This window comes from Solanum stenotomum, chromosome 8 (assembly GCF_019186545.1).
Source record: "Solanum stenotomum isolate F172 chromosome 8, ASM1918654v1, whole genome shotgun sequence".
Classification (NCBI taxonomy): domain Eukaryota; kingdom Viridiplantae; phylum Streptophyta; class Magnoliopsida; order Solanales; family Solanaceae; genus Solanum; species Solanum stenotomum.
Genome location: NC_064289.1, coordinates 29,462,952 through 29,488,172, shown reverse-complemented (window position 1 = coordinate 29,488,172; position 25,221 = coordinate 29,462,952). Strand labels below are relative to the sequence as shown.

General features: G+C 32.0%; 1 long non-coding RNA gene across 2 annotated transcripts in view; it reads right to left on the bottom strand.

The window, feature by feature from the left end:
• The window catches only part of LOC125874228 (uncharacterized), an 18,016-nt gene extending 7,420 nt beyond the window's left edge, over positions 1–10,596 (bottom strand). The window contains exons 1-2 of one of the 2 annotated variants that reach the window (XR_007447247.1): positions 10,433–10,596; positions 10,304–10,343 (exon numbers count right to left, since the gene is read on the bottom strand). This is a non-coding gene — a long non-coding RNA (uncharacterized LOC125874228). The remainder of the gene's footprint in view (positions 1–10,303; positions 10,344–10,432) is intronic. The other variant, XR_007447246.1, reaches the window with a different exon arrangement.
• Positions 10,597–25,221: the final 14,625 nt, after the last annotated feature.

Below are 25,221 nucleotides of genomic sequence, written 5' to 3'. Positions count from 1 at the left end.
CCAATTCAAGTTATCAAAATAGGACTAACCAAAGATATGATTATACCTGAAGATATTGGACAACAGGAAGAAATACAAAAAATAGAGATACCAAGTTTTTATGCCAATAAAAAAATAATTGGTATATCAACTATTATACAAGAGTTAGCAAACAATTATTTGAACGGAAATGCTATATGGAGTTACTACTCTAGAGATCAGTTAATGATATATTCAAATTCGAGAGAACTAAGAAGAACAGATATGGATGAAGTCCAGCGATGGATTTTATCATTATTAAAACCAGAAGAAAGACCTACGACAAGAGCACTCAAAGCAGGATTTATTTCGCCAGAACTATTAACCAGATATTGCAAGCTAATTGGACACAAATACCTTGATCATCTATGTTCAAAATGTAATGGAGACGACAACGTGATTCCAGATGTCCAGCTAGAATAAAGTCTAAAGAGATAAAGAAGATAGAGACAACTAAAGAGATAAGGCAAAGAAAAAATATTTGGCCAAAAAAGCCAAAAGCAAATAATATAAAGTGGGAATAAATCATGTAAATTAGTCAACAAGTGTATGGTAGTATATATTATTAAAGTATGTGTGTATTAAATGATAGATGCGCATTATTAAAATAGTATGGACAACTGTAAAATGTGGTAGGTGGTGTGCATTATTAATAGGACAAGTGTAAAAGTAGTAAGTATTCATTATTGTAAAGTAAGTGGTAGTGCATTATTGTGCAGTAAGTAGTATAGTACGTGCATTATTGTAGACATAGGATAGAAATTTCTTTCTATATAAAGGAATGTAAATGTAACATAATAGGCAGACCTTTAAGCCTTCAATAAAACGATTTCCTAAAAACACTCTCAAATATTTAAGATATTCATACTTAATAGATAATGGAACAAACTTCAGATATCATGGATAAGCAAGAGGCAAATGTATATTGTTCAATAAATATGCAGAACTAATTTCATATATTCTTGAATATCATATATATGATTGAATAAATTTATGTTAGTTATTATCTATTAAAATTATTTGAATCATGATTTCTAGTTTATTAGCATACTGGAAACAGGGAGAAAACTTCTATACTATGTCATTCTAATGTTGAAACCGGTAGGCGAGGAAAGCCGTTTAGGGGAGTAAACAAAGTTGAGGCGCTGATAAGAAGGAAGTATCCGTTAAAGTACGATGCTAGTAGTGACAGGAGAACATGATAAACAGATAATCTAGTTCATAATGATCTAATATGAATTTAATCAATTATGAATATGATAAGAAGGAATAATTGAAAATAAAAAACCTGCATAACAACGAACATGACTATATACATGCATGATGAAATGATAAAAAACTATGAAACTCTAATCTTACATATACTTAAAGATATAAAAATAATTGAATTAAGAAGAATAATATGGGAAACAATATTTGATAATAATAACGGATCAGAAGATATATTAAACCAACAATGGTATGAAATAGACCTACATGATTTAGACCTCGAAAGAATAAAATGGTATGATTTAGAAATAAATTCAATGGTATGAAATAGACCTACATGATTTAGACCTCGAAAGAATAAAATGGTATGATTTAGAAATAAATTCAGACTAAAATGAACTACGAATATTTACAATATTGGACAGAATTTATGAAAAATATAAAACTATTAGAACAATTAATGAAGGAAAATTTATATATGTACCTAAGAACCCAAGATATGTTATATCTAGAATATATCATAAATAATATTAAAGAGATATCAAGTTTAAGACCCTTGAAAAAAGAATATTATAATAAAATCTTTAAGATAAATTTATCACCTACCACACTACCAAAAATATGAATTCCTCAACTACCAATTCAGCACCTCCAAAAAATGGTAACATATAAGTTTTTTACATCTAACTGTAAATATTTTACTTCCTGGGGCTAGTTCTATCCCTGACATTTTCCAATATAATACTAGTGATTTATCTATGTTTCTGTCATTTATTACTACTGAGTAGTTAACACTTATTATAAATTTAAATTTTTGGTATATGAGGTTACCTTTTACTGTACTTATTATATTTTTTTCTATAGGTTGTATGATCTTATCATCTGCTAAGTATATTTCTATGGGTGTATCTATTTCTTCTCTAAAACATGCTTTTATTAATATTTCCGTTCCTCCTAAATGTACCTATTTAATTGGATTTTTAACCTTAATATCTTTTATTTCTTTATTGATTATTCGTTTGTTTATTATTGGTATTTTAGACTTTCCTTTAGTGTATTTGCAATCTATGATATGTTCTCTTTGACTTACTACATAATATTCTTCTTTTTGTCGTTTAAATCAGTTTCTTATTGTTGGTATTTCGAATATTTTTTCTACGCTTAGGTCTAATTCTTTTCCTTTTATTTGTTCAAATATACAATTATCAAATATTATTTTTTGTTCTAAAGATTCTTCGTCTTGGTGTTCTTCTTTAGTTATTATTTGTATATCTATTTCTGTCATTTGTTATGTTATAGAATTCATTGTCTAAATCTATTTCTATATCATTATCTATTTCATATATGTTATCTTCACTTTCTAATTCATAATCTATGTACTCTATCTGCGTATATTTTTCATCGTCTATTATTATTTCTGATATTTGTTTTTTCTTTGGATTTTTAGGTAATTTACAATCTCTAGTTATATGTCCTAATTTTCTACAATTATAACATGTACATTCCGTTAGTTTTCTTTTTGGTCTATATGGTCTTTTGGTTTTGTAGTTTTTTACATAATATCTTCTTCTTGGTTTTTTATATTTATATTTTGATATATATTTTTTGTTATATTTCTTTTTATAGTATTTGTCCATACAACAAAATTGGGGTGCCGTTTTATTTTTGCAACATTCTAAGTTTTTTACTAGTATTTTTTTCATTTTTATTTCTTTTTTATGTTTTTCACATAGTTCTATAAACCATCGTTGTAAGAATTTTATTCTAGCTCCTAAGGTATCTGTTAATCCTGCTTCATTCCAACTTTTTATTACTTTTGAATTAAAAAGTTCTGGTAATTTTGTAAAATATAATTTTCTTATTTCCTTACTTTCTTTTGTGCTATATGTTCATTTATAATAATATTGTCTAAATGCACATGTATATTCATCTATATAACACATATTACATATTGCAAATTTTGTCATTAGATTCCGATTTATGATTTTTTCTTTATTTTGTTCTTCTACTTCTGTTGTCATACTACTAAATTCATTTCTTATAGATACTTCGTACTTATATAATATTTTCATAATTGTAGTAGCTAATTCACCATTAGATTTTTTATTACTTCTTAGAGTTTTTAAACTTTCATCCGATAAATTTTGTAGCCATAATTTTACTGTTCCTATAAATGATCTTTCTATATATCTTGGTGTTTTTGTCATTCCTATTTTGTTATCTGTTAATTGTTTTGATATATATCTCATCCATAATTAGATTGTTTTATTTATATCTGCTACACAGTCCAAATCTAAAAAATCATGTTATTCAGTTATTGGTTTAGGTGTCCATTTTTTATTTAATCTTTTATCCCATATAGTTTTTTCTTTATCATATTGTCCATAGTTTGCATTATAATATTTTAAATTTTTTGAATTTTTTATTCCTGATGTACTAGGTTTTTCATCCATGTCTACGTCTCCAGTATTTACTTCTAAATTCTTTGTATTATCTATGGTTACTAAAAGTTTCGTATATGTTTCGCTTGTTTCCGAATGTTGTTCATCTATATCATCGTTATTTATTTCATCAATTCTTATTTCAGGTAGATTATCCTGGTTATTTTCTTCTTTTTCTTCTAGTTCTTCTTCTAATTGCAATTTGTCTTTAAATTTATTTATCTCATTTGCTAATTTTGTTTTTTGTTTTTTTTCTTTTTGTTTAATTTCATACATTTCTTTTAATATTGCCAGTTCTTTTTCTAGTTCTATTATTTTAGTATTTTTTACTTCTTATAATTGTTGTACTTCCTTTTTTGCTTATTGTTTTATTTTTTCAATTTCCGTTTTTCTATCTATTTCTTCATTTTCTTTTGTTATTCTTATCATAGCAGTTAAACTATCTTCTAGTTTTACCCTTTTTTTCTAACATTAAACTTATATTGTCACCTATTTTCTTGTATCTTCTTCCTATATTAGAAAATATTATCTTTATTTTTAATCCATCATAGTTTTCATATATTTTTTCGTCTATGACATATTCTTCCTTATTCATTTATAGATTGTGTTGAAGTTTATATTCTAAACTTTCTATCTGTATCTGTAGATATAAAATAGTTTTCATTTGTGCTACTATAGATTTTTTACAAGTTTCTGCGAATATATTACTGTTAAGTCTACTTTGCTTATGTGTTCATTCTTGTCTTTTCGCCATAATTATTTCAGTAAGTTTTTGTCTATATTCGTTATTCTTGTTATTCATTGTATTTTTAAATATTGAATATATTTATATTCTATTTTAGATATATTATCTATTAATTGATATAATTTTTCGTTATCAGTTTTTGTGATATTAAGTTGTTTGTATTCTGGATATAATTTGTTTAATTTTCTTCTTATTTTTCTTAACTTTCTACTAGTATGTTTCTTCTTATATTTCTTTTCATCCATAGATTTGATACAATTTTTTGGGGGTGCGGAATTGGTAGTTGAGGAATTCATATTTTTGGTAGTGTGGTAGGTGATAAATTTATCTTAAAGATTTTATTATAATATTCTTTTTTCAAGGGTCTTAAACTTGATATCTCTTTAATATTTTTTATGATATATTCTAGATATAACATATCTTGGGTTCTTAGGTACATATATAAATTTTTCTCCATTAATTGTTCTAATAGTTTTATATCTTTCATAGATTCTGTCCAATACTGTAAATATTCGTAGTTCATTTTAGTCTGAATTTATTTCCAAATCATACAATTTTATTCTTTCGAGGTCTAAATCATGTAAGTCTATTTCATACCATTATTGGTTTAATATATCTTCTGATCCGTTATTATTATTAAATATTTTTCCCATATTATTCTTCTTAATTCAATTATTTCTATATCTTTAAGTATATATAAGATTAGAGTTTCACAGTTTCCAGTGTACTAATAAACTAGAAATCATGATTCAAATAATTTTAATACATAATAACTAACATAAATTTATTCAATCATATATATGATATTCGGGAATATATGAAATTAGTTCTGCATATTTATTGAACAATATACATTTGCCTCTTGCTTATCCATGATAGCTGAAGTTTGTTCCATTATCTATTAAGTATGAATATCTTAAATATTTGAGAGTGGTTTTAGGAAATCGTTTTATTGAAAGCTTAAAGGTCTGCCTATTAAGTTACATTTACTTTCCTTTATATAGAAAGAAATTTCTATCCTATGTCTACAATAATGCACGTACTATACTACTTACTGCACAATAATGCACTACCACTTACTTTACAATAATGAACACTTACTACTTTTCCACTTGTCCTATTAATAATGCACACCACCTACCACATTTTATAGTTGTCCATACTATTTTAATAATGCGCATCTATCATTTAATACACATATACTTTAATAATATATACTACCATACACTTGTTGACTAATTTACAAGATTTATTCCCACTTTATATTATTTGCTTTTGGCTTTTTTGGCCAAATATTTTTTCTTTGCCTTATCTCTTTAGTTGTCTCTATCTTTTTTATCTCTTTAGACTTTATTCTAGCTGGACATCTGGAATCACGTTGTCGTCTCCATTACATTTTGAACATAGATGATCAGGGTATTTGTGTCCAATTAGCTTGCAATATCTGGTTAATAGTTCTGGCGAAATAAATCCTGCTTTGAGTGCTCTTGTCGTAGATCTTTTTTCTGGTTTTAATAATGATAAAATCCATCGCTGGACTTCATCCATATCTGTTCTTCTTAGTTCTCTAGAATTTGAATATATCATTAACTGATCTCTAGAGTAGTAACTCCATATAGCATTTCCGTTCAAATAATTGTTTGCTAACTCTTGTATAATAGTTGATATACCAATTATTTTTTTATTGGCATAAAAACTTGGTATCTCTATTTTTTGTATTTCTTCCTGTTGTCCAATATCTTCAGGTATAATCATATCTTTGGTTAGTCCTATTTTGATAACTTGAATTGGTGGTTTTATCTCTTCGAATAATATCTCCGCTGGTGCTGTATAAAACTTTACATAAAATAAATTTCCCTTGGTAACTCTTCTATATGTGATGAATGCCTTGTGTAGTTATGATATTCCACTTATTTCTTCTCCGTCGTATGTGTATACAGTATTTAATAGTCCATAATTGTAACATGTCCTTACTAAATTGGCGTTAGTTTTTGGTTGTGTGATTAGCTTGTTATAACCTTGTAATTTTGGGTTAAGTAGTCTTGACTTGGTTCTTTGGTTGTAGTGGATCTAGGATTACGATTTAAATAGGTTTGGATTTTGTATATATTTTCAATATATGTTCTCGTGACATGATTATATAATTTTTTCTCATTTTGTAGGCTATTTGCATAGGTAGAGGTTTGTGGTTCTATGGTTAATGGGGTTTTTGTTTTTTGTGTAAATGACTTTTCAAATAACTGATTTAAATTTGCATTTCGTTGTTTTTCAATAACTGGTCTTCTTGTACCTGCAGCTATATTTAGACAATCATTATGGGTTTTAAGGTGTTTCCCAACGTCACCTCTTAGCTCTGGATTTTTAAAGTCTTCCGATCGACTTAGCTCAGCATTTTTATAGTCATGCTGCTGACTTGTACTAGCTTTAGACTTCAGATTATCTTCATTAGTCTTTAGCTTTTGTATCTCATTGTCCATACTGTCCACTTTGATACAAAGTGTAGTAATGGCTTTGAGTATATCTTTAATTGTATTTTCTTTCTCAGTTTGAGTAGCTTTGTTTTGATAAGTAACCTGCAATAACATTCTTGTCAGTTTTATTTACTTCAACAGTAAATGTAAAATTTAATATATTTAATACCAATCTTCTCATTTCTTTTATAGTTACTGAATCCTATATTTTTCTTGTTAGCCACCATTTTACTTGTGTGTTATCTGTCCTTATAATAAATTTGTTATATACAATATATGGTTCAAATGATAGTAAACATTTATACACTAAGTATAATTCTTTCCTATTTATTTCTCATCTTATTTCTGTATTAGTAAATGTTCTTGAATAATATCTACAATGATGTTCTATTTTTTCTTTATCATATCTGTATTTTTAGACTCCTTTATAACTTTTTTCACTGGCGTCTGATTCTACTATATAAGTAAATTTTTTGTTTTCATCCGGAAAATATAGTTTAGGTAGGTTCTTACATAATAGTTTACTTTTTGTATTTGCGTTTGGTCTTTTTTATCAAACTGGTATTCTATGTCTTTCTTTAATTTTTGTTGTAATGGTTTTAAATTATCTGCTAATTTTGGTATGTATTCTCTTACTTGATTTACTAGTCCTAAGAATGATTGTAATTTCTTTTTTTGTGTCTAGTTGTTCATTTGAGTTAATTATTTTTTGTATTATATATGTTTGCATTTAAATTGCTATAATCAATAATCATTCTACTTTTTCCTTTTTTTTGTTCACTATGTTTATTTTACTATAAATGTTGGGCTTGTATGCTTGCTATTGCTTTCTTGTATATACCATTTTTCTAGTAATTCGCTTATATGTATCTTAAATTCTGTTAAATCATTAAAATTATATTTTAGTGATTTTTGGGTTATTATGCTATTATTATCAATAAACTCAATTTTTACTTTTGTTTTATGTTTTTCCCATCCTTGTAAAGGATCTTCACTATATAACAACTCTAACTTATCTTGGATTATTTTTACTTTATCTATAGAGAATATAATTAATTATATTTTAAGGTCTTCTTCTTTTATATTTTTTAATTTTTGTGTATTTTTTTCACTTCCTTTTATCCATTCTGTTGTTTTCCGTTTTTTATTATTCACTCTTTTTGCTCCTATTTTTTGTTTACATGGTGTTGTGAACCACCAGTGTGTTTTTGTTATTATATGTGGGTATAATTTTTCTAAAAATGACATTCCTAATAGCATATCTTTTGTTATAAGCTCGAAGTTATACATTTCTTCTATAGTGAATATCTTATCTCATATTTGTATTTTTATATTTTTTGTCTTATATGTAATCATGTTTCCTTCATTATTAAATCATGTTACTACTATCGGTGTTTTTAATTTTTCCCATTTATCTTCTGGAAAGCAATTGTATTTACATATATTAGTTTCTGCTCCTGTGTCTATCATTGGTGTATAATATCTGTTATAATATCCTTCTATTATTATCTTTGCAAGTATATATATTTTCATGTTTTTATCATAAGAAAGTCTTTTTTATTATTATCTTGTTATTATCATAATTTATTGTTAACTGTTTGTCTTCTAAATTATATGGTTTTACTTGTTCTAACCATTTTATTCCTAAAGTGATATTTTTATCTCCTTGATATACTTTAAACTTTATTATTATTGGTACTCCTCCAATGATTATTTCATTTTCTGTAGTTTCTTCGGTATATATTAAAGCCTTTGGTAGTTCATGGCATAATTGTTCAGTAGTAATTATTTCATCTTCTGTTACTAATTCTCTTGTAATATAGTTTTCGTCTTGTCCTGTATTTATTAATATTAAATATTTTCGTTGTTTCATTACTCTCATTATGTAGTAATGATGTGGTTTTATTTCTTCTTCTATTGATTTTTGTAGAGTTTTATCTATTCTTCTTGAGGTACTAATTTTTGATGATATTTGTGGTATTTCATAATTTATTCTTTTTGATGTGCTTAATCTTTATTTTACTATTTCTAAATCTTCTTCTATGTCAATCTCATTATAATTATAGTCATTATTATCTATGACTGTGACTATTCTTTCAAAAGGATTTTCTATTTTTATTTTATTTTTTGCTGTTATTTTATGTTTTGTTGTTAAAACATAAAAGTTTTTACATCTAGCTATAAATATTTTACTTCCTGGAGCTAGTTTTATCCCTGACATTTTCCAATATAATACTAGTGATTTATTTATGTTTCTTTCATTTATTGCTACTGAGTAGTTAACACTTATTATAAATTTAAATCAAGAGGATGGAGGATAATAATAACCTCAAGGCAGAGATCAGGGCTATCACTATGGGACTCGAATATTATAGGATCAAAGAGTTATTCCCTGTTATTCTGGAAACGGACTCCCTGGCAGTTAAAAAAATGATTTGTGGGGAATGGGATGTCCCATGGAGTGTTACAATGGAAAATTAAGCACTTGATGAAGAAGAGAGAGGTTGTGATAGAGCATGTGTTCAGAGAAGGCAACAAGGTTGCTGGTTTTTTAGCTAACTATGTTTTCTCTTTTGCAGGAACAGATAGAATTATTTTTTCATCTTTTCAAGATTTATCAAATGATGCAAAGGTATTGCTTAATATAGATAAAGAAGGAATTGCAAACCTAAGAATCAGGAAAATGCAAAATACAAACTACGGCTACAATGAAATCAATCACAATGCACAGTGAAAGAAAGCAGAGGCGTATCCAGGATTTCCGCAAAATGAGTGCACAATTACAAAAAAAATGTATCTTAAATATAAATTTGATCGATTTGACTTTTAGGTTTTTAATATGAACCATTAAATTTTAAAAATTATAGGTCCAAAACATATAATGCTACTAGTTTCAAATTTTAATATACACATTTGATTAATTATATAAAAAATTTACAGTGCTAATTATTTTAGGAATTTTCAACGTAACACACTTGAAAATTTTGAAAGATTAAAGGAAAAAAAAAAAAGAATAATTAGTTAAAACGCCAAAAGTGTAACCAATAACCATTTAGAGAGGTGTTAGTAAAAGACAAGATAGATATAAAATTTAAATTTCTATCATCACTTAGAGGGGTGCACCAAATCATCATCGTATTATTATATGATACTTTGAATGTGAGTTCACACATCTATATTTAAATATTTTATAAAAAATATAACACTAATATATATGATCTAGAAAGGGAAGCATGGGTTCACGTGAACTCACGGCACCCCCTCTAGATACGCCGCTGAAAGAAAGGAACAAAATAGCAATAGATCATCAAAATCGCAAGCACTGAAAAACATAGGATCAAATGCAACGGATACAGAGCAGCACAATAGTTAACTGGAGTAAGAAAGGAACGATTGTGGGCAACATTAACAAAAACTACCTGGACTATGCAGTGGTATTAGCTAGGTTTCTGGCTCAATCTGCAGGAAAGGGCAAATCTTAGAAATGAAGCTCAAAGATCGGATGTAAAGCGTGATAACAAGAATACATGGTGTAAATCAAATCTTACATGAGTTGTTCATGTTGGGGTGAAGTGTATTCAATGGGCTAGGTTTCCATGGCATTCGTGAGAATTAGGAGTGTCTCATGTGGAAACAACCCGACCTCAACTTGTTGCACCCACCGGCAGACCCGTTTACAGCATTCACCATTGCAGAGACGAGCTGAGTCTTGCATTCTGGAATTGGGGATTTAGGAATCTTTACTTCTTTTGTTCTTTTTGTCTTTTAGTTCATTGTCTTAACAGATGGATTTGTTTATTTCTTTTGTACGAGTAATCAAAATAATAATCCTCAGTTTTGACTTCAAAATGCACAAATCAAATCATCAAACATTTTGGCATATTGTATTGGTGAATTTTTTTTGTAAAAACCAATAAGAAATGGCATTAGGGACAACATATTTCCATGTCTCTTTCTATTGAACATTAGTTTGAAACAAAATGTACACCTAGCAAGAAAATAGAGTTTGAAAATCATCAAATCTAATTCTTGATATGATTTCTTGAATCGATGTAATTTAAAACTTGTCACTTAAAATAAAAAAAATCTTATCTCTTTTTTGTTATATCAACTTCAAAAAATAAAAATATTTCTTGCTTTGTAGAGTGATTTTTCCTAAATAATCTATTTACGACTCAATTCATTATTATTTATTTATTTTGTTTTGTAAGAATTTTTTCTAACTATTTCTTCTTTGTTTTGTAATAATGTTGATTTATAAAATTTATGTACTTTATATATTTTGATTTTGTAATAGTTTTAATTTTATGTTCATATATTTCTTATAACTAATACTAAATTGATATGTTGTATTGTTCTCATTAGTTATCTCATTTGATTTTTTTTTAATTCATTATATTTGTTTATTGGAAAAATAAATAAATGCATGCGTGATCCATGAGATTAATATATATTGAAACGAAGGACTTAAGGCTGAGAAAAATCATCAAACTTCTTTTGTACCTTTAATTTTTTTTTATTTAATTTAAAGATAATCATGTTATTCTATAGATAAAGCAGGATGAGATAAAAGACTTATTTATAATTATGCATTGATTCAAATCTCAGTCTATAAATTAAAAAGATCTTAAAAAAAGAATATTATTATTTCAAGAATGTATATAATATCTTATATATAAATGGGATTAATAGGATATATAATAAAACTTATCTATAAAGGATAAGGATAAATTTTACTTTTCTTAAAAAAAGAAGAGGATAAAGTTAGAAAAAAGAAAATTTATTTGTAACTTTTAAAATTTAAATTAAAATTATTTAAATCTAAAAATCTATGTAAAACATAAGGATATTTTTTTTATTTTAAGCGAAAAAGAAAAAAGAAGAAGATAAAATCAGAAAAAGAGTAAAAAGATATTGACAAACCAATTATTAATGTGTAGATAAAATAATTGTAAAGACCGGTTCCCGTTGTTATAGAAAAGCCAACCGGGAAAAATTTTGGGCCGGAAAACATTTTCATAGTAACTTGGAATTTCTCAACCTAGTCCAGATTTGGCCGAAATTAGAGTCAATAAGGTCTGGAAAATCTGATAACAATTAGGCGATCTAATAATGATTTTGATCACATGAGTAGATAGCTAAGACGTAAAGGAACCCGTGCGACTTTACGAAATTGAATTCGGGCGAGTGGAACTCTTGAAAATGATCTTAGTGTGAACGGGCAGTTTCTGAGTGTCATGGGTTGAAGGTGTGTTGTGAAATGGGGGTTTGAAACTCTTAAATCGACTCACTGGTTCCGTGCAAGTCGTTGTGGTAGGATTATTTCCGCCAGGGCGGGGCTGCTATGGCGGAATGGGGGCCACCCTAGCAGGCCAGTCGTGAATTAAGTCGGAAATAAACCCTAAAAATATTTTATTCTGCACTTTTCGATGTTGAGAGCTAAGGAACGACTCGGGTGTTTTCTTGACAGTTTTCCACCATTCTTGAAGCTAAAGGTAAGGTTTTCACTCCCCGAATTCATTTTTCGATCCGTAGAACTTAGTTTCGTGGGTAATTGTTATTAGGGAAGGGTTTGGAACTGTTTAGACGATGGGAAAAGCCCAAATTTGGATATTAGGATCATGGATTTGATCTAGGGTTGATGTTATTTATTATGATCCGGGTAATTATGTCTTATTTATTGATCCTCGTGTTAAATTGATTGTTTGTAGACCAAGAACAAGCAGAAAGAATCTGGAAAGGGAAGAATCAAGTTTCTTAGGGGATTCAAGCTTTGTTCGAGGTAGGTGATGGTTGTGATTTCATGTTGTGTGCTATATATGTCCGTTCTTGCTTCATTATGATACATGTAGGTATGCGAATATTACATTATTGATCACACTAATCGTAAATGAGGATAGATGGATAATTGAATGCCATGAATCATGACTTATATGATTATGAGAATATACTTATGATTGTAATTGTGATTGTGGCTAGTTGAATGGATCGGGTGTTGCGTTCCGACACACTAACTGGGATCGATTGCCACGTACCGACATAAACATTGGAACGGGTGTCATGATCCAACAAACAAACTTGGAACGGGTACCACGTACTGGTACACTAATAGTTTACGTGTGGGTTCCATGAGAGGACCATTGACTTGACATAACTGTATATCTTGAGAATTGTGAAATTGCGCGTTGTTCGTAAATGATGTTGTTATTGTATATGTTCGGTGTATGCACATTATTATCATGTTGTAATGACTTATGTATGTTGCACTTAGTGGGATAGCCGCGTGATCCTACCAGTGTACTGTGGTTGTGTACTGATGCACTTGCTCTTTCTTTGTTGAGTACATGTGCATCTTCAAACGGCTGCTAACAGACCTCGTTCTGAAAATCAGTGATCGTTATAAAATTCAAGGGTGAGCCAGTTCTTTCGGGCTGCCATGAGTTCTCTTTTCGTTTATTTCTCCATTTCGGACTTAGACTAGTACAATAGGATTATCTTATTTTTAATTGGGTTGTACCCTTTTTTTTTAGACTTGTTGAACTTTAGATGATTTGGTACATTGACTTTCAAGTTCTAAGTATTATTCCGCATTTTTTTATTAGACTTTTGGAGTTTATGGGAACTCTATTTTTCCTTTAGCATTTAAACTTGCTTCCGTAACTTTAAATGTCTTAGTTTTGATTAAGTTGTGTAGTTCTTGGGTTAGATAATTAGTATAAATGGTTCTCCCACCGGAGGGTTAGTGTGAGTGTCAATCACGATGGTCTGGGTCGTGACAAAGTTTGTATCAGAGCTTAGGTTCGTTGATCTCGATATACAAAAATGAATCTAGTAGAGTCTTGCGAAACTGTACGGAGACGTCCGTACTTTTCTTCAAAAAGCTATAGGACTTTAGCAAATCTCTTCGTTTTCTCTTGTCTCCTTTCGTAATATAACTTGATTCCAATTAATATCTGGCGATCTGAATTAGTATCTAACCTCCTTCACTCTTATGTCTGCAGATGGTTAACACCGGGTTCAACGGCGTCAGGCCCGTAGCTCCCGTCAATGCTCCAGCTGAGGAATATGCAGCAAGAGGTCGCGGTCAAGGCATGGGTAGAGAAAGAGCTAGGGGTTGAGGCCGAGGAAGGGTAGCGCCTAATAGGGATGGAGCACCAGTTGAAAATGCTCATAGAAATGAGGCTCCTCCTGCACAATATGAAGAGGTAGAGGAGAATATATAGGTTGAGAATGAGGAGAATGTAGGACAAGAGGAAGACGTGCAGGCTGAGACTATATGTATTCCTCTCTTAGACCTAGTGTTAGCTCAACATATTATGTCGTTCTTGAAAGGATTGGTTGGTCCTGGAATGTTTCCCTCTGTTCAAGCAACTCAAGCTCCCGTCAATCCCCATATTGCTATCACTGTCCCCAAGGTGAGTGGAACTGTAGGTAATTATGCTTTCTTCCGTCCTTTATTGGGTCCTGTTATGACTGTAATGAGCATGAGATGTTGACTAAGTTCTTGAAATTGAAACTGCATGTGTTACATGGATCTGAGAGTTAGGACGCCTATGAGTTCATCCTAGATTGCTATGAGAGGCTTCATAAGGTGGGAATTGTCCATCAGCATGGAGTAGAGTTTGTGACCTTTCAGCTTCAAGGTGAGGCTAAGTAGTGGTGGAGAGCCTATGTGGAATGTTGATCTTTAGTTTTACCCCCACTTACTTGGACCCAGTTTCATGCTCTGTTCTTGGAGAAGTATGTGTCTCAGACTTTGAGAGATCGTAAGAAGGATGAGTTCATGGCTTTGAATCGAGGTGGTATGTATGTGGCTTCTTATGAGGCCAAGTTCCATGCTTTGTCTAGATATGCTACGCAATTGGTAACTACTGGGAAAAGATCCGCTTATTTGTTAAGGGACTAAATTCTGAGTTGCAGGTATTGTCTGTTCATACGACCTCTATAGGAAAAAGCTTCAATGAGGTAACAAATTTTGTGAAGACGGTGGAAGGGCTGAGGTGCGACAGTCAGGCTAAGGCGTTGGCTAAGAAAGCCAAGAATTCAGGCAACTTTCAGGGTTCTTACTCGAGAGGTTCAGGAAGGCCAACACTTGCAACCCGGCCAATTCAGTCCGTTATGCTCGCTTCTACAGGTAATTACTCGGGAACTCCACCTTAGAATTTGATCCAGGATAGCCAGGAAACCACACCTTCGGTGGGCAACAAGCCATCTTGTAATCGTACTTGCTATAACTGTGGAGAACCCGGGCATATGAGGAGATATTGTCCCCACCCACGCATGATGGATTCCGCACAACAGCAGACTAGAGCAGTGGTACCCGCGGGAAATGGTAACAATGGTCGAGGGCGTCCACAAAGTGAGTAATGAGGAAATCAGTGAGGCCGTAAAAGTAGGGAGAATGGTAATGCAGTCAGAGGTACAGTGCAACTAGGCAGGAAAGTCGCCATTCATGATGACAGGGCACTGTGTTACGCCTTTCTGGGTAAGATCGAGGCGGATGCTTCTGACGCAGTGATCATAGGTATTATTCTTGTCTGTGATCGGATGGCTAATGTGTTATTTGATCCGAGTTCTACTTATTCTTATGTGTCCGTGCGATTTGCCTCGGAATTTGTTATAATTTGTGATATACTTGATGCCCCCATCCATGTTTCCACCCCAGTCGGAGAATCTGTCATAGTCACCCATGTCTATCATGTTTGTCCTATTTTGTTTATGGATTTTCAGACTTGGGCTGATTTAGTGCTTTTGGATATGACTAACTTTGATATAATCTTAGGCATGACTTGGTTGTCTCCCTATTATGTTGTGCTTAATTGTAATACTAAGTCTGTAACTCTAAAAATTCTGGGAAGGGAAAGGTTAGAGTGGGAAGGGGTGTTCAAGCCTAAGCAAGTTAAGAGTATATCCTTCATTCGGGCTAGAAAATTGGTAGGGCAGGGTTGTTTGACTTATTTGGCTCATATTCAGGATATTGAGGTTGAGTCTCCCTCTATTGAGTCTATCCATGTGGTGTTAGAATTTAGAGAAGTGTTTCCTACTGATTTGCCTGGTATGCCTCTGGATAAAGATATAGATTTCTGCAATTTGAAACCTGGTACCCACCCCATTTCTATCCCTCCATATCGCATGGCTCAGACAAAATTAAGAGAGCTTAAGGCTCAAATCCAAGAACCTCTTGATAAGGGTTTCATCCGTCTTAGTGTTTCTCCGTGGAGTGCTTCTGTCTAGTTTGTTAAGAAAAATGATTATAGTATGAGGATGTGTATAGATTACTGGCAATTGAATAGGGTCACCATTTGAAAAAAGTACCCATTACCTTAAATAGATGATCTTTTTGACTAATTGCAAGGTGCATCAGTTTTCTCTAAGATTGATCTAAGGTCTAATTACCATCAGTTAAAGATTAGGCCTGAGGATGTGCCCAAGACGGCGTTTAGAACCCACTATGGGCACTACGAGTTTCTAGTTATGTCATTTGGGCTGACCAATGCGCCTATAACTTTCATGAGTTTGATGAATGGTGTGTTCAAACCATATCTTGATTCGTTTGTTATAGTCTTTATTGATGACATTTTGGTTTATTCGAAAAGTGAGAAAGAGCATGCCGACCATCTTCGTATTGTTCAGGGTGTTTTTGGGAAATAAACGTCAGGTGTGAATTTTGGTTGACTTCGGTTGCCTTTTTGAGGCATGTAGTTTCAAAAGAAGGGGGGGTGGTAGATCCCTAAAAGATTGAAGCAGCTAAGAATTGGGTTCGGCCTAGCTCTGTGACTGAAGTTAGAAGTTTTATGGGGCTCGCTAGCTACTATAGTCGATTTGTGAAAAACTTTGTTTCTATTGCCACTCACTTAACAAATTTGACCAAAAAAGAGATATCATTTAAATGGATTGAAAAATGTGAGGAGTGCTTTCAAAATCTCAAGACTCTCTTGACCACAACACTTATTCTAACACTACTCGTGGAAGGTAAAATTTTTATTATTTATTGTGACGCTTCACATTCGGGTTTGGGTGTTGTGTTAATGCAGGATAAGAATGTCATCGTCTATGCATCGTGACAATTGAACGTGCATGAGAGGAATTACCCAACGCATGATTTGGAGTTGGCAGTGATAGTGTTTGCTCTTAAGATCTGGCAACATTACCTCTATGGAGTCACGTGTGAGGTGTTTACTGATCATCGTAGTCTACAACATGTGTTCACCCAAAAGGATATGAATTTGAGACAGTGAAGATGGATGGAGTTACTCAAGGATTATGATGTGACCATCCAATATCATCCGGGTAAGGCTAATGTAGTGGCAGACGCACTAAGTCGAAAAACGGTGAGTATGGATAGTTTGACTTGCTTGAGTGTAACTAAGCAACCTTTGGCTAAGGAAATCCAGACCTTGGAGTCTAAATTCATGCAGTTGGGCATCTCAGAAAAAGGTGGAGTGTTAGCTAGCATTGAGGTTAAGGCCACATTCATTAAGGAGATCAAGGCCAAACAGTGTGAGTATGAAAATTTGAATGAGCTTAGAAAGAAGACTGTGATTGGTAAGGCATAAGAGACCACTCGTAGTGGGGAAGGTGTGCTCAATTTTAAAGGAAGGATTTGTGTTCCTCGAGTTGATGACTTGATTCAGAAATTATTGACAGAATGTCATAGTTTGTGATATTCCATTCATCTGGGTGTGACCAAGATGTACTAAGATTTGAAACGAATTTATTGGTGGTCGGGCATGAAAAATGATATAGCGGAGTTTGTAGCTAAGTGTCAAAATTTCCAACAAGTAAAGTATGAACATCAAAGGCCTGCAGCTTTGCTTCAGAGAATGCCAATTTCGGAATGGATGTAGGAAAGGATAGCCATGGATTTTGTGGTTGGTCTTCCCAAGACTTTAGGGAAGTTTGATTCTATTTAGGTAGTGGTTGACTAAGTCAACCTATTTTATTCCGGTCAGAATAGATTATAATGTTGAAAAATTGGCTAAGGTTTATGTGAAAGAGATAGTGAGGTTGCATGGGGTGCCCCTCTCTATCATCTCAGACCGTGGTATGCAGTTTACCTCCAAGTTTTGGAGGAAGTTACATGATGAATTGGGCACACAACTCACTTTTAGTACAACTTTCCATCCACAGACGGACGGGCAGTCAGAGAGGACTATTCAAGTGTTAAAAAACATGTTGAGGGCATGCGTGATTGATTTTGGAGGGCATTGGGATAATTTCTTACCTTTGTGTGAGTTCTCTTACAATAATAGTTATCACTCCAGCATATATATGGTACCGTTTGAGGCACTTTATGGGAGGGGATATAGATCACCCATAGGATGGTTCGAGGCTGGAGATGTGAAACCTTTGGGGGTTGATTTAGTGAAGGATGCTCAAGATAAGGTGAGGAGCATTCAAGCTAAGCTTCTAGCAGCCCAAAGTAGACAGAAGAAGTATGCAGACCATAAGGTAAGAGACATGGCATTTCAGACTAGTGAGAATGTTCTTCTAAAGGTATCATTAATGAAGGGGGTGATGAGATTTGGCAAGAAGGGCAATCTAAGTCCACGATACGTTGGTCCCTTTGAGGTTTTGAATGTGTAGGGCCAGTGGCTTATAGATTGGCCTTACCTCCTGACCTATCGGGGGTTCATCCAATATTTCATGTGTCCATGCTGAAGAGATATCATGGTGACGGGGATTACATCATAAAATGGGACTCAATTGTATTGGACAAGGACATTCAGTATGAGGAAGAACCGATATGATCGTGATGTCCGAAAGCTGAGGACCAAGGAGATTAAGTCCGTGAAAGTTCAATAGAAGCATCGTCCAGTTTAGGAAGCTACTTGGGAAACCGAGAAGGACATGCGAGACAAGTATCCCCAGTTGTTCGCCGATTCGAGTACTACTTCATTCTTTCTTTAGCCTATTTTTCATAAGTTTGTCACTCGGGGACGAGTGATGGATAAATTGGTATCTATTGTAACGACCGATTCCCGTAGTTATAGAAAAGCCAACGGGAAAAAATTTTGGGTTGAAAAACTTTTTCGTAGTAACTTGGAATTTCCAGACCTAGTCCAGATTTGGACAAAATCGAAGGCACTAAGGTCTGGGGAAATCTGGTAACAATTGGGCAATCTAATTATGATTTTTATCACATGAGTAGATATCTAAGACGTTAAGAAATCCATACGACTCTACGGAATTGAATTCAGGCGAGTAGAATTCTCGAAAATGATCTTAGCGTGTAAAGGTAATTTCTGAGTGTCATGGATTGAAGGTGTGTTGTGAAATGGGGGTTTGAAACTCTTAAATCGACTCATTGGTTATGTGCAAGCTGTTGTGGCGGGATTATTTCCGCCAGGGCAGGGCTACTATGGCGGGATGGGGGCCGCCCTAGCAGTCCAGTCGCAAATTAAGTCAGAAATAAACCCCAAAAACATTTTATTCTGCACTTTTTGACTTTGAGAGCTAAGGAACGACCTCAAGTGTTTTTGGACAATTTTCCACCATTTTTAAGCAAAAGGTAGGTTTTCACTCCCCGAATCCATTTTTCAATCCGTAGAACTTAGTTTCGTGGGTAATTGTTGTTGGGGAAGGGTTTTGGAACTGAATGGATGGTGGGAAAAGCCCTAATTTGGATATTGGGATTATGGATTTGATCTAGGGTTGATATTATTGATTATGATCCGGGTAATTAGGTCTTGTTTAATGATCCTCATGTTAAATTGATTGTTTGTAGACTAAGAACAAGCGAAAAGAATCTGGAAAGGGAAGAATCAAGTTTCTTAGGGGATTCAAGCTTTGTTCGAGGTAGGTGATGGTTGTAATTTCATGTTGTGTGATATATGTTGGTTCTTGCTTCATTATAATACATATATGTATGTGAATGTTACATTATTGATCACACTAATCGTAAATGAGGATAGACGGATAATTGAATGTCATGAATCATAACTTGATTGTATGATTATAAGAATATACTTGTGATTGTGATTGTGATTGTGGCTTGTTGAATGGATCGGGTGTTGAGTTCTGACACACTAACTGGGATCGGTTGCCATGTACCGGCATAATCATTGAAACGGGTGTCACGATCCAACACATTAACTTGAAACAGATACCACGTACCGGTACACTAACAGTTTGGGTGTGGGTTCCATGAGAGAACCTTTGACTTGATATAACTGTATATCTTGAGAATTGTGAAAATGTACGTTGTTCATAAATGATGTTAATATTGTATATGTTCGGTGTATGCATTTTATTACTATGTTGTAATGGCTTATGTATGTTGCACTTAGTGGGATAGCCGCGTGATCGTGTCAGTACACTGTGGTTGTGTACTGATACTGCACTTGCTCTTTCTTTGTTGAGTACAAGGCATCTTCAAGCGGTTACTGACAGACCTCGTTTAGAAGATTAATGATCGTCATCGAATTCAAGGGTGAGTCAGTTCTTCCAGGCTGCCATGAGTTCTCTTTTCGTTTATGTCCCCATTTCGGACTTAGACTAGTACATTAGGATTATTTTATGTTTAATTGGGTTGTACCCATTTTCTTAGACTTGTTGAACTTTAGATGTTTTGGTACATTGACTTTCAGGTTCTAGGTATTATTCCGCATTTGTTTTATTAGACTTTTGGAGTTTATCTGAACTCTATTTTTCCTTTAGCATTTAAACCTGGTTCCGTAATTTTAAATGTCTTAGTTTTGATTAAGTTGTGTAGTTCTTGGGTTAGCTAATTAGTATTAATGATTCTCACACCGGAGGATTAGTGTGGGTGTCAATCACGATGGTTTGGATCTTGACAATGACTAATTATATTAATGGATATTTGTTCATGCTTATTAAATTAATGTTTGTTTATGCTTATTAGTTTTAAAAGATTTTCCTTTGTAAATTTTACATAAATGAATACGTTAATGAAAAGAAAAAAGACAGTTTTATAACTTTCAAATACCTTTCCACTATTACACAGTCCTATAATCAATAAAAATCTATGTTAATAATCTTTTATTTTATCCGTAGTTATCTTAAATTAAATTTAAAAAACATGAATTATGAAAAAAACATTGAAATAACATTTTTTAAAAAAATAATTAATTTAAAAAGTAGGAATGAAAAAATAAAATAAAAATGACTGTGGATCAGCCATTTTCAATAAATAAAAATTAAATAATTCTAACTCTTATTAATAAAAAAAAAGAGTAAAAAATCCACACGTTCTGCATAGCCTTAAATAAATCAAAACAAAAAACTTCTTCAAATTTGTTTTACATAAAGCCAAACAATTAGGAACTGATATTTATGTAAATGTTATCATTTTAATTTTGAATTATGGATGGAGTAGTGGTTCCTAAAATATAGGTAATCAATTAAAATAGGTTTTTTTTTTTACAAAAAAATAACTATTTAAAACATAAAAAAATAAATCAAAATGTATATTACATCGAAAATAAATCATGAATTTATATTTTTTCTTTACCTTTTTTTCCATCACATTTTAAAGAAAATTCAAACACTTTTAACTATTTATTAACAGTTAATATTTGTTTATACTTATTAAATAAATATGTGTTTATGCTTATTAGTTTTCAAAGAAGTCCCTATATAAATTTTATCTAAATGAATATGTTAAAGAAATATTTACATAAAGATAATTATTTCAAAATCTAATTGTTGTATATATGTAGATAAAGCCAAATAATTAGGGAACAATTATTTTGAAAAGTGATACAATTTATTCTTTTTCTATTTCTATCTATGCATAAATAATTGACGATATAACTTTTTTCCTTCTTTGGATTTGACTTTGTAATTGTTGAGACAAAATCAATATAATCAACTTCATATTTAAAATTATTACTATAAGTGAGATTTGTGTGTATGCATTATATAGATATAACAACTTTTTAAGCATTAAAATCTATTATCAATAATTATTGTAAACCATTATAAATTATTTTTTTGCAGGATGATTGGAGTTTAATGTGCCGGATTTGAATTTTTATCTTAATATATTGTTAAAGTTATTATTTACACATATTTAGTGTGTAGCATTTATTTGATAATTGTTTTATAAGGAAAATATATTTTGACTGGTTTAAGAGTCGCCATTCTGTTTTATAAGGAAAATATATTTTGACTGGTTTAAGAGTCGCCACTTAATTTTTAAGAAAAATCAAGAAAACTATTGTTTTCAAAAGACTAAAACAGTAAATCTATTGAAAACTATTAAGGGGGTTCGAGGTTCCTATTAATATTCTAGGAAGGTTTTTAAAGCACCTAGAATATCCGCTAATGCGATTTTCCGACAATTAATTATTTGGCTAAAATAATTTAACTTAATTTAAATTGCAAAATTTGAGTTGTTTTATAGTTAGAACTATTTTAAAGGGGAAAAGGGAAGTACTTAAATATTATCTAAGTTAGCTAATTTTGCAAAAAATTGTTCTTTTAAGTCTTGTTAAGCAATGACTGATTTAGTTAAATTATTAAGTCAAAATAGGCGTCTTCCGGGGATTCGAACTTTTCGACCCTAAAATTAACAACAAATACTAGCAANAAGGGGAAAAGGGAAGTACTTAAATATTATCTAAGTTAGCTAATTTTGCAAAAAATTGTTCTTTTAAGTCTTGTTAAGCAATGACTGATTTAGTTAAATTATTAAGTCAAAATAGGCGTCTTCCGGGGATTCGAACTTTTCGACCCTAAAATTAACAACAAATACTAGCAAGCCAAACAAACACAGTAAAGTAAAGAGGGAAAGAAGGTTGGACCCAAATCGGGTTTCTGTTCGCCTGGACCAGTATTTGGACCCATTTTCGTTTTGGGCCTTTAGCCCATTTGAGTCACCTGCACCTGTCCTAGTCTAACATGAGATAAATATTTTTCTTTTGGACCTTAAGCCCAATTTCTCCACCTGTCCTAGGAACTAACAAGTAATAGTAAGTAAAATGGCAAGGGCTTAGGCCCAATAATAACAAAATACAATTCCGAATAAATAAAGGTAGGCTTTGGCCCAATCTTTTTCAACTCCCGATTTGCTCCGCTTTTCTTTCAATTTCAAGACCTGTTTGTCGATTTTACTAGCTAGCTGACTCGAATAAAAGGGGATATGGGCCTCCGTGGCCCAAAGGAAAATGCGAGGATACAGTCCGTGAGGACCCGGACAAATTTCACATGCAAACACGAAAATGAGAATCAATAAGTAAGAGTTATGAATAATATAAGAAAATTTGTTATATTCTAATATTTACTACACTACCATATATTACACTACTATATTCTAAAATCCATATACTACCGTATTATAAGACTACCGCATTTAAATATTTATTATACTCCCAAATTCTAAAAAAAAATATGTGCTACCGTATTTTATTGTTTATTAAACTGCCATATTCTAAATTTATATACTACTCTATTATGAATTTATATACTACCGTGTCCTTAAATTTATACACTACCATATTCTATTATTTGTTACTACCGTATCTTAATATTTTACATACCACCATAGTTTAATATTTATTATACTCTCATATGCTAATATTTATCTACTACATTCTAGAATTTACATACTACCAACTCTTTTAAAGGAGCAAAATCATATCATGTGCGATCAAAGCAAGAATGTAAACCGGAGACCGTAGGTGCAAACGATATGCAAATTATGATCAAATCAAATTTTATATTTATATTTTTTTTAGTCTCTGCCAATTCCCAATTCCCAATTCCATGTATATTCTCATATTGACAAGTTATTTAAAGAACTATTAAAACTTATAGGTGGCAAACAGAGCCATAGGAATTTATCCTTGGAATAAAAAAAAAATCAGCATGTCACATAATGAAAGGTTAACCACAAAAAAAAAAAACCATGCTTTCAAATGACCTTGCAAATCCGACTCTAACAAAGACAAAATTTGGAAACTAAAGTAAGAAATTCAGATTTTTCGCTTTCACTCAATTGACAAACGGTAATCAATTTTAAACAAGAAATATTATGTGAAACATGATGGAGACTTGAACCAAAGATCATTCTAGGCAGTGAAATTACTAAACCCCAAGACAACATAGATGAAGGAAAGGTGAAACAACCAAATATTATTATATCCAAATACATACATGAAAATGATTTTTTTGGCATGCTTTGCAAAGGGTAAAAAAAAATAAAAAAATAAAAATCTAATAAGAGGTCATCAAGGAAAAAGGAGACAGAGCAAACCAATACCAAAATAAAATAAAGTATTCAAGCAGTTGAGATGACCATCTCGTCTACTCACGCTACTTACTTCAAACGAATCGAAACCACCACATAGCTAGACATAAACACTAGCAAAAATAAACAACTATCATAACTCGTAGTGACATTATGAGGAAAAAAAAAGTGGCATGAGCCAATATTAACAAGGAGAAAAGAGGTTCGAGACGGAGAGGAATCATCAAGTCTTCCAGAAAATAAACACAAACAGCAACATTTGAATAGCTAAACAAGTTCCATCACTAATTCATAGTCGACACTAAATCGAAAACGATAAGAATATTCCAACGCTTAGGAGACTTGCAATAACTAACAAATAAATAGCTAACACATTAAGAAAGTGGAAAAGGTTGAATTGAGATAAGATTTACCTTTGTGAACGCAGCAAACTGAGACCGAGACGAGCAAAGAAGTAACTTTCCACGACCACAACGAGATTCCTACTCACACTAGTTGCCTCCTCTGGTTCCTAGGAGTATATTTGGTATGTATTTTAACTATTTTTGCTTAATTTGTTCTAGATATTTTTGCTCAACAAAATAATCCAAAACCCCCCCAAAAAAAAATCCCCCTTTACAAATGAACATAAGAGATGTTATATAGGGAGGAATTAGGGTAGATTTTGGGGGGGAAAGGAATAAAAATCGGATTCAAAAGGCCAAAATTTGAAATTCAAAACTTCAAAACCTTTCACCCTTCCGGCTAAACACCTTTTCTTTTAGGTTTTGACTCATTTCGAAAGGGGAAAGGAGGACAGAGGCATGCCTGCTGTACGATTTTCTGGGCTGCTGACTCGTTTTCGCAGGGGAGAAGGAGAACAGTGTAGAGGTGGGGTCGGTTTGTGTTGGATTGTTATTGTACGTTGTGCGCTGGTGGAAAGGGTATTGTACGTAGTTGGTATATTATTGTTGAATGGTGGGCTGAGAATTGAATAACAGGGAAATGGGCCGAAAATATGAGGGAGTGGGGTCTGGAAATTGAAGGAAGAGGGGTTGAGAATTGAATTGAGTTGTTGAATTAAGCAAAATGGGCCTGGAATGGTTTAAGGAAAGAGGCCCAAAATTGATCTTTTAATTGGTTGAA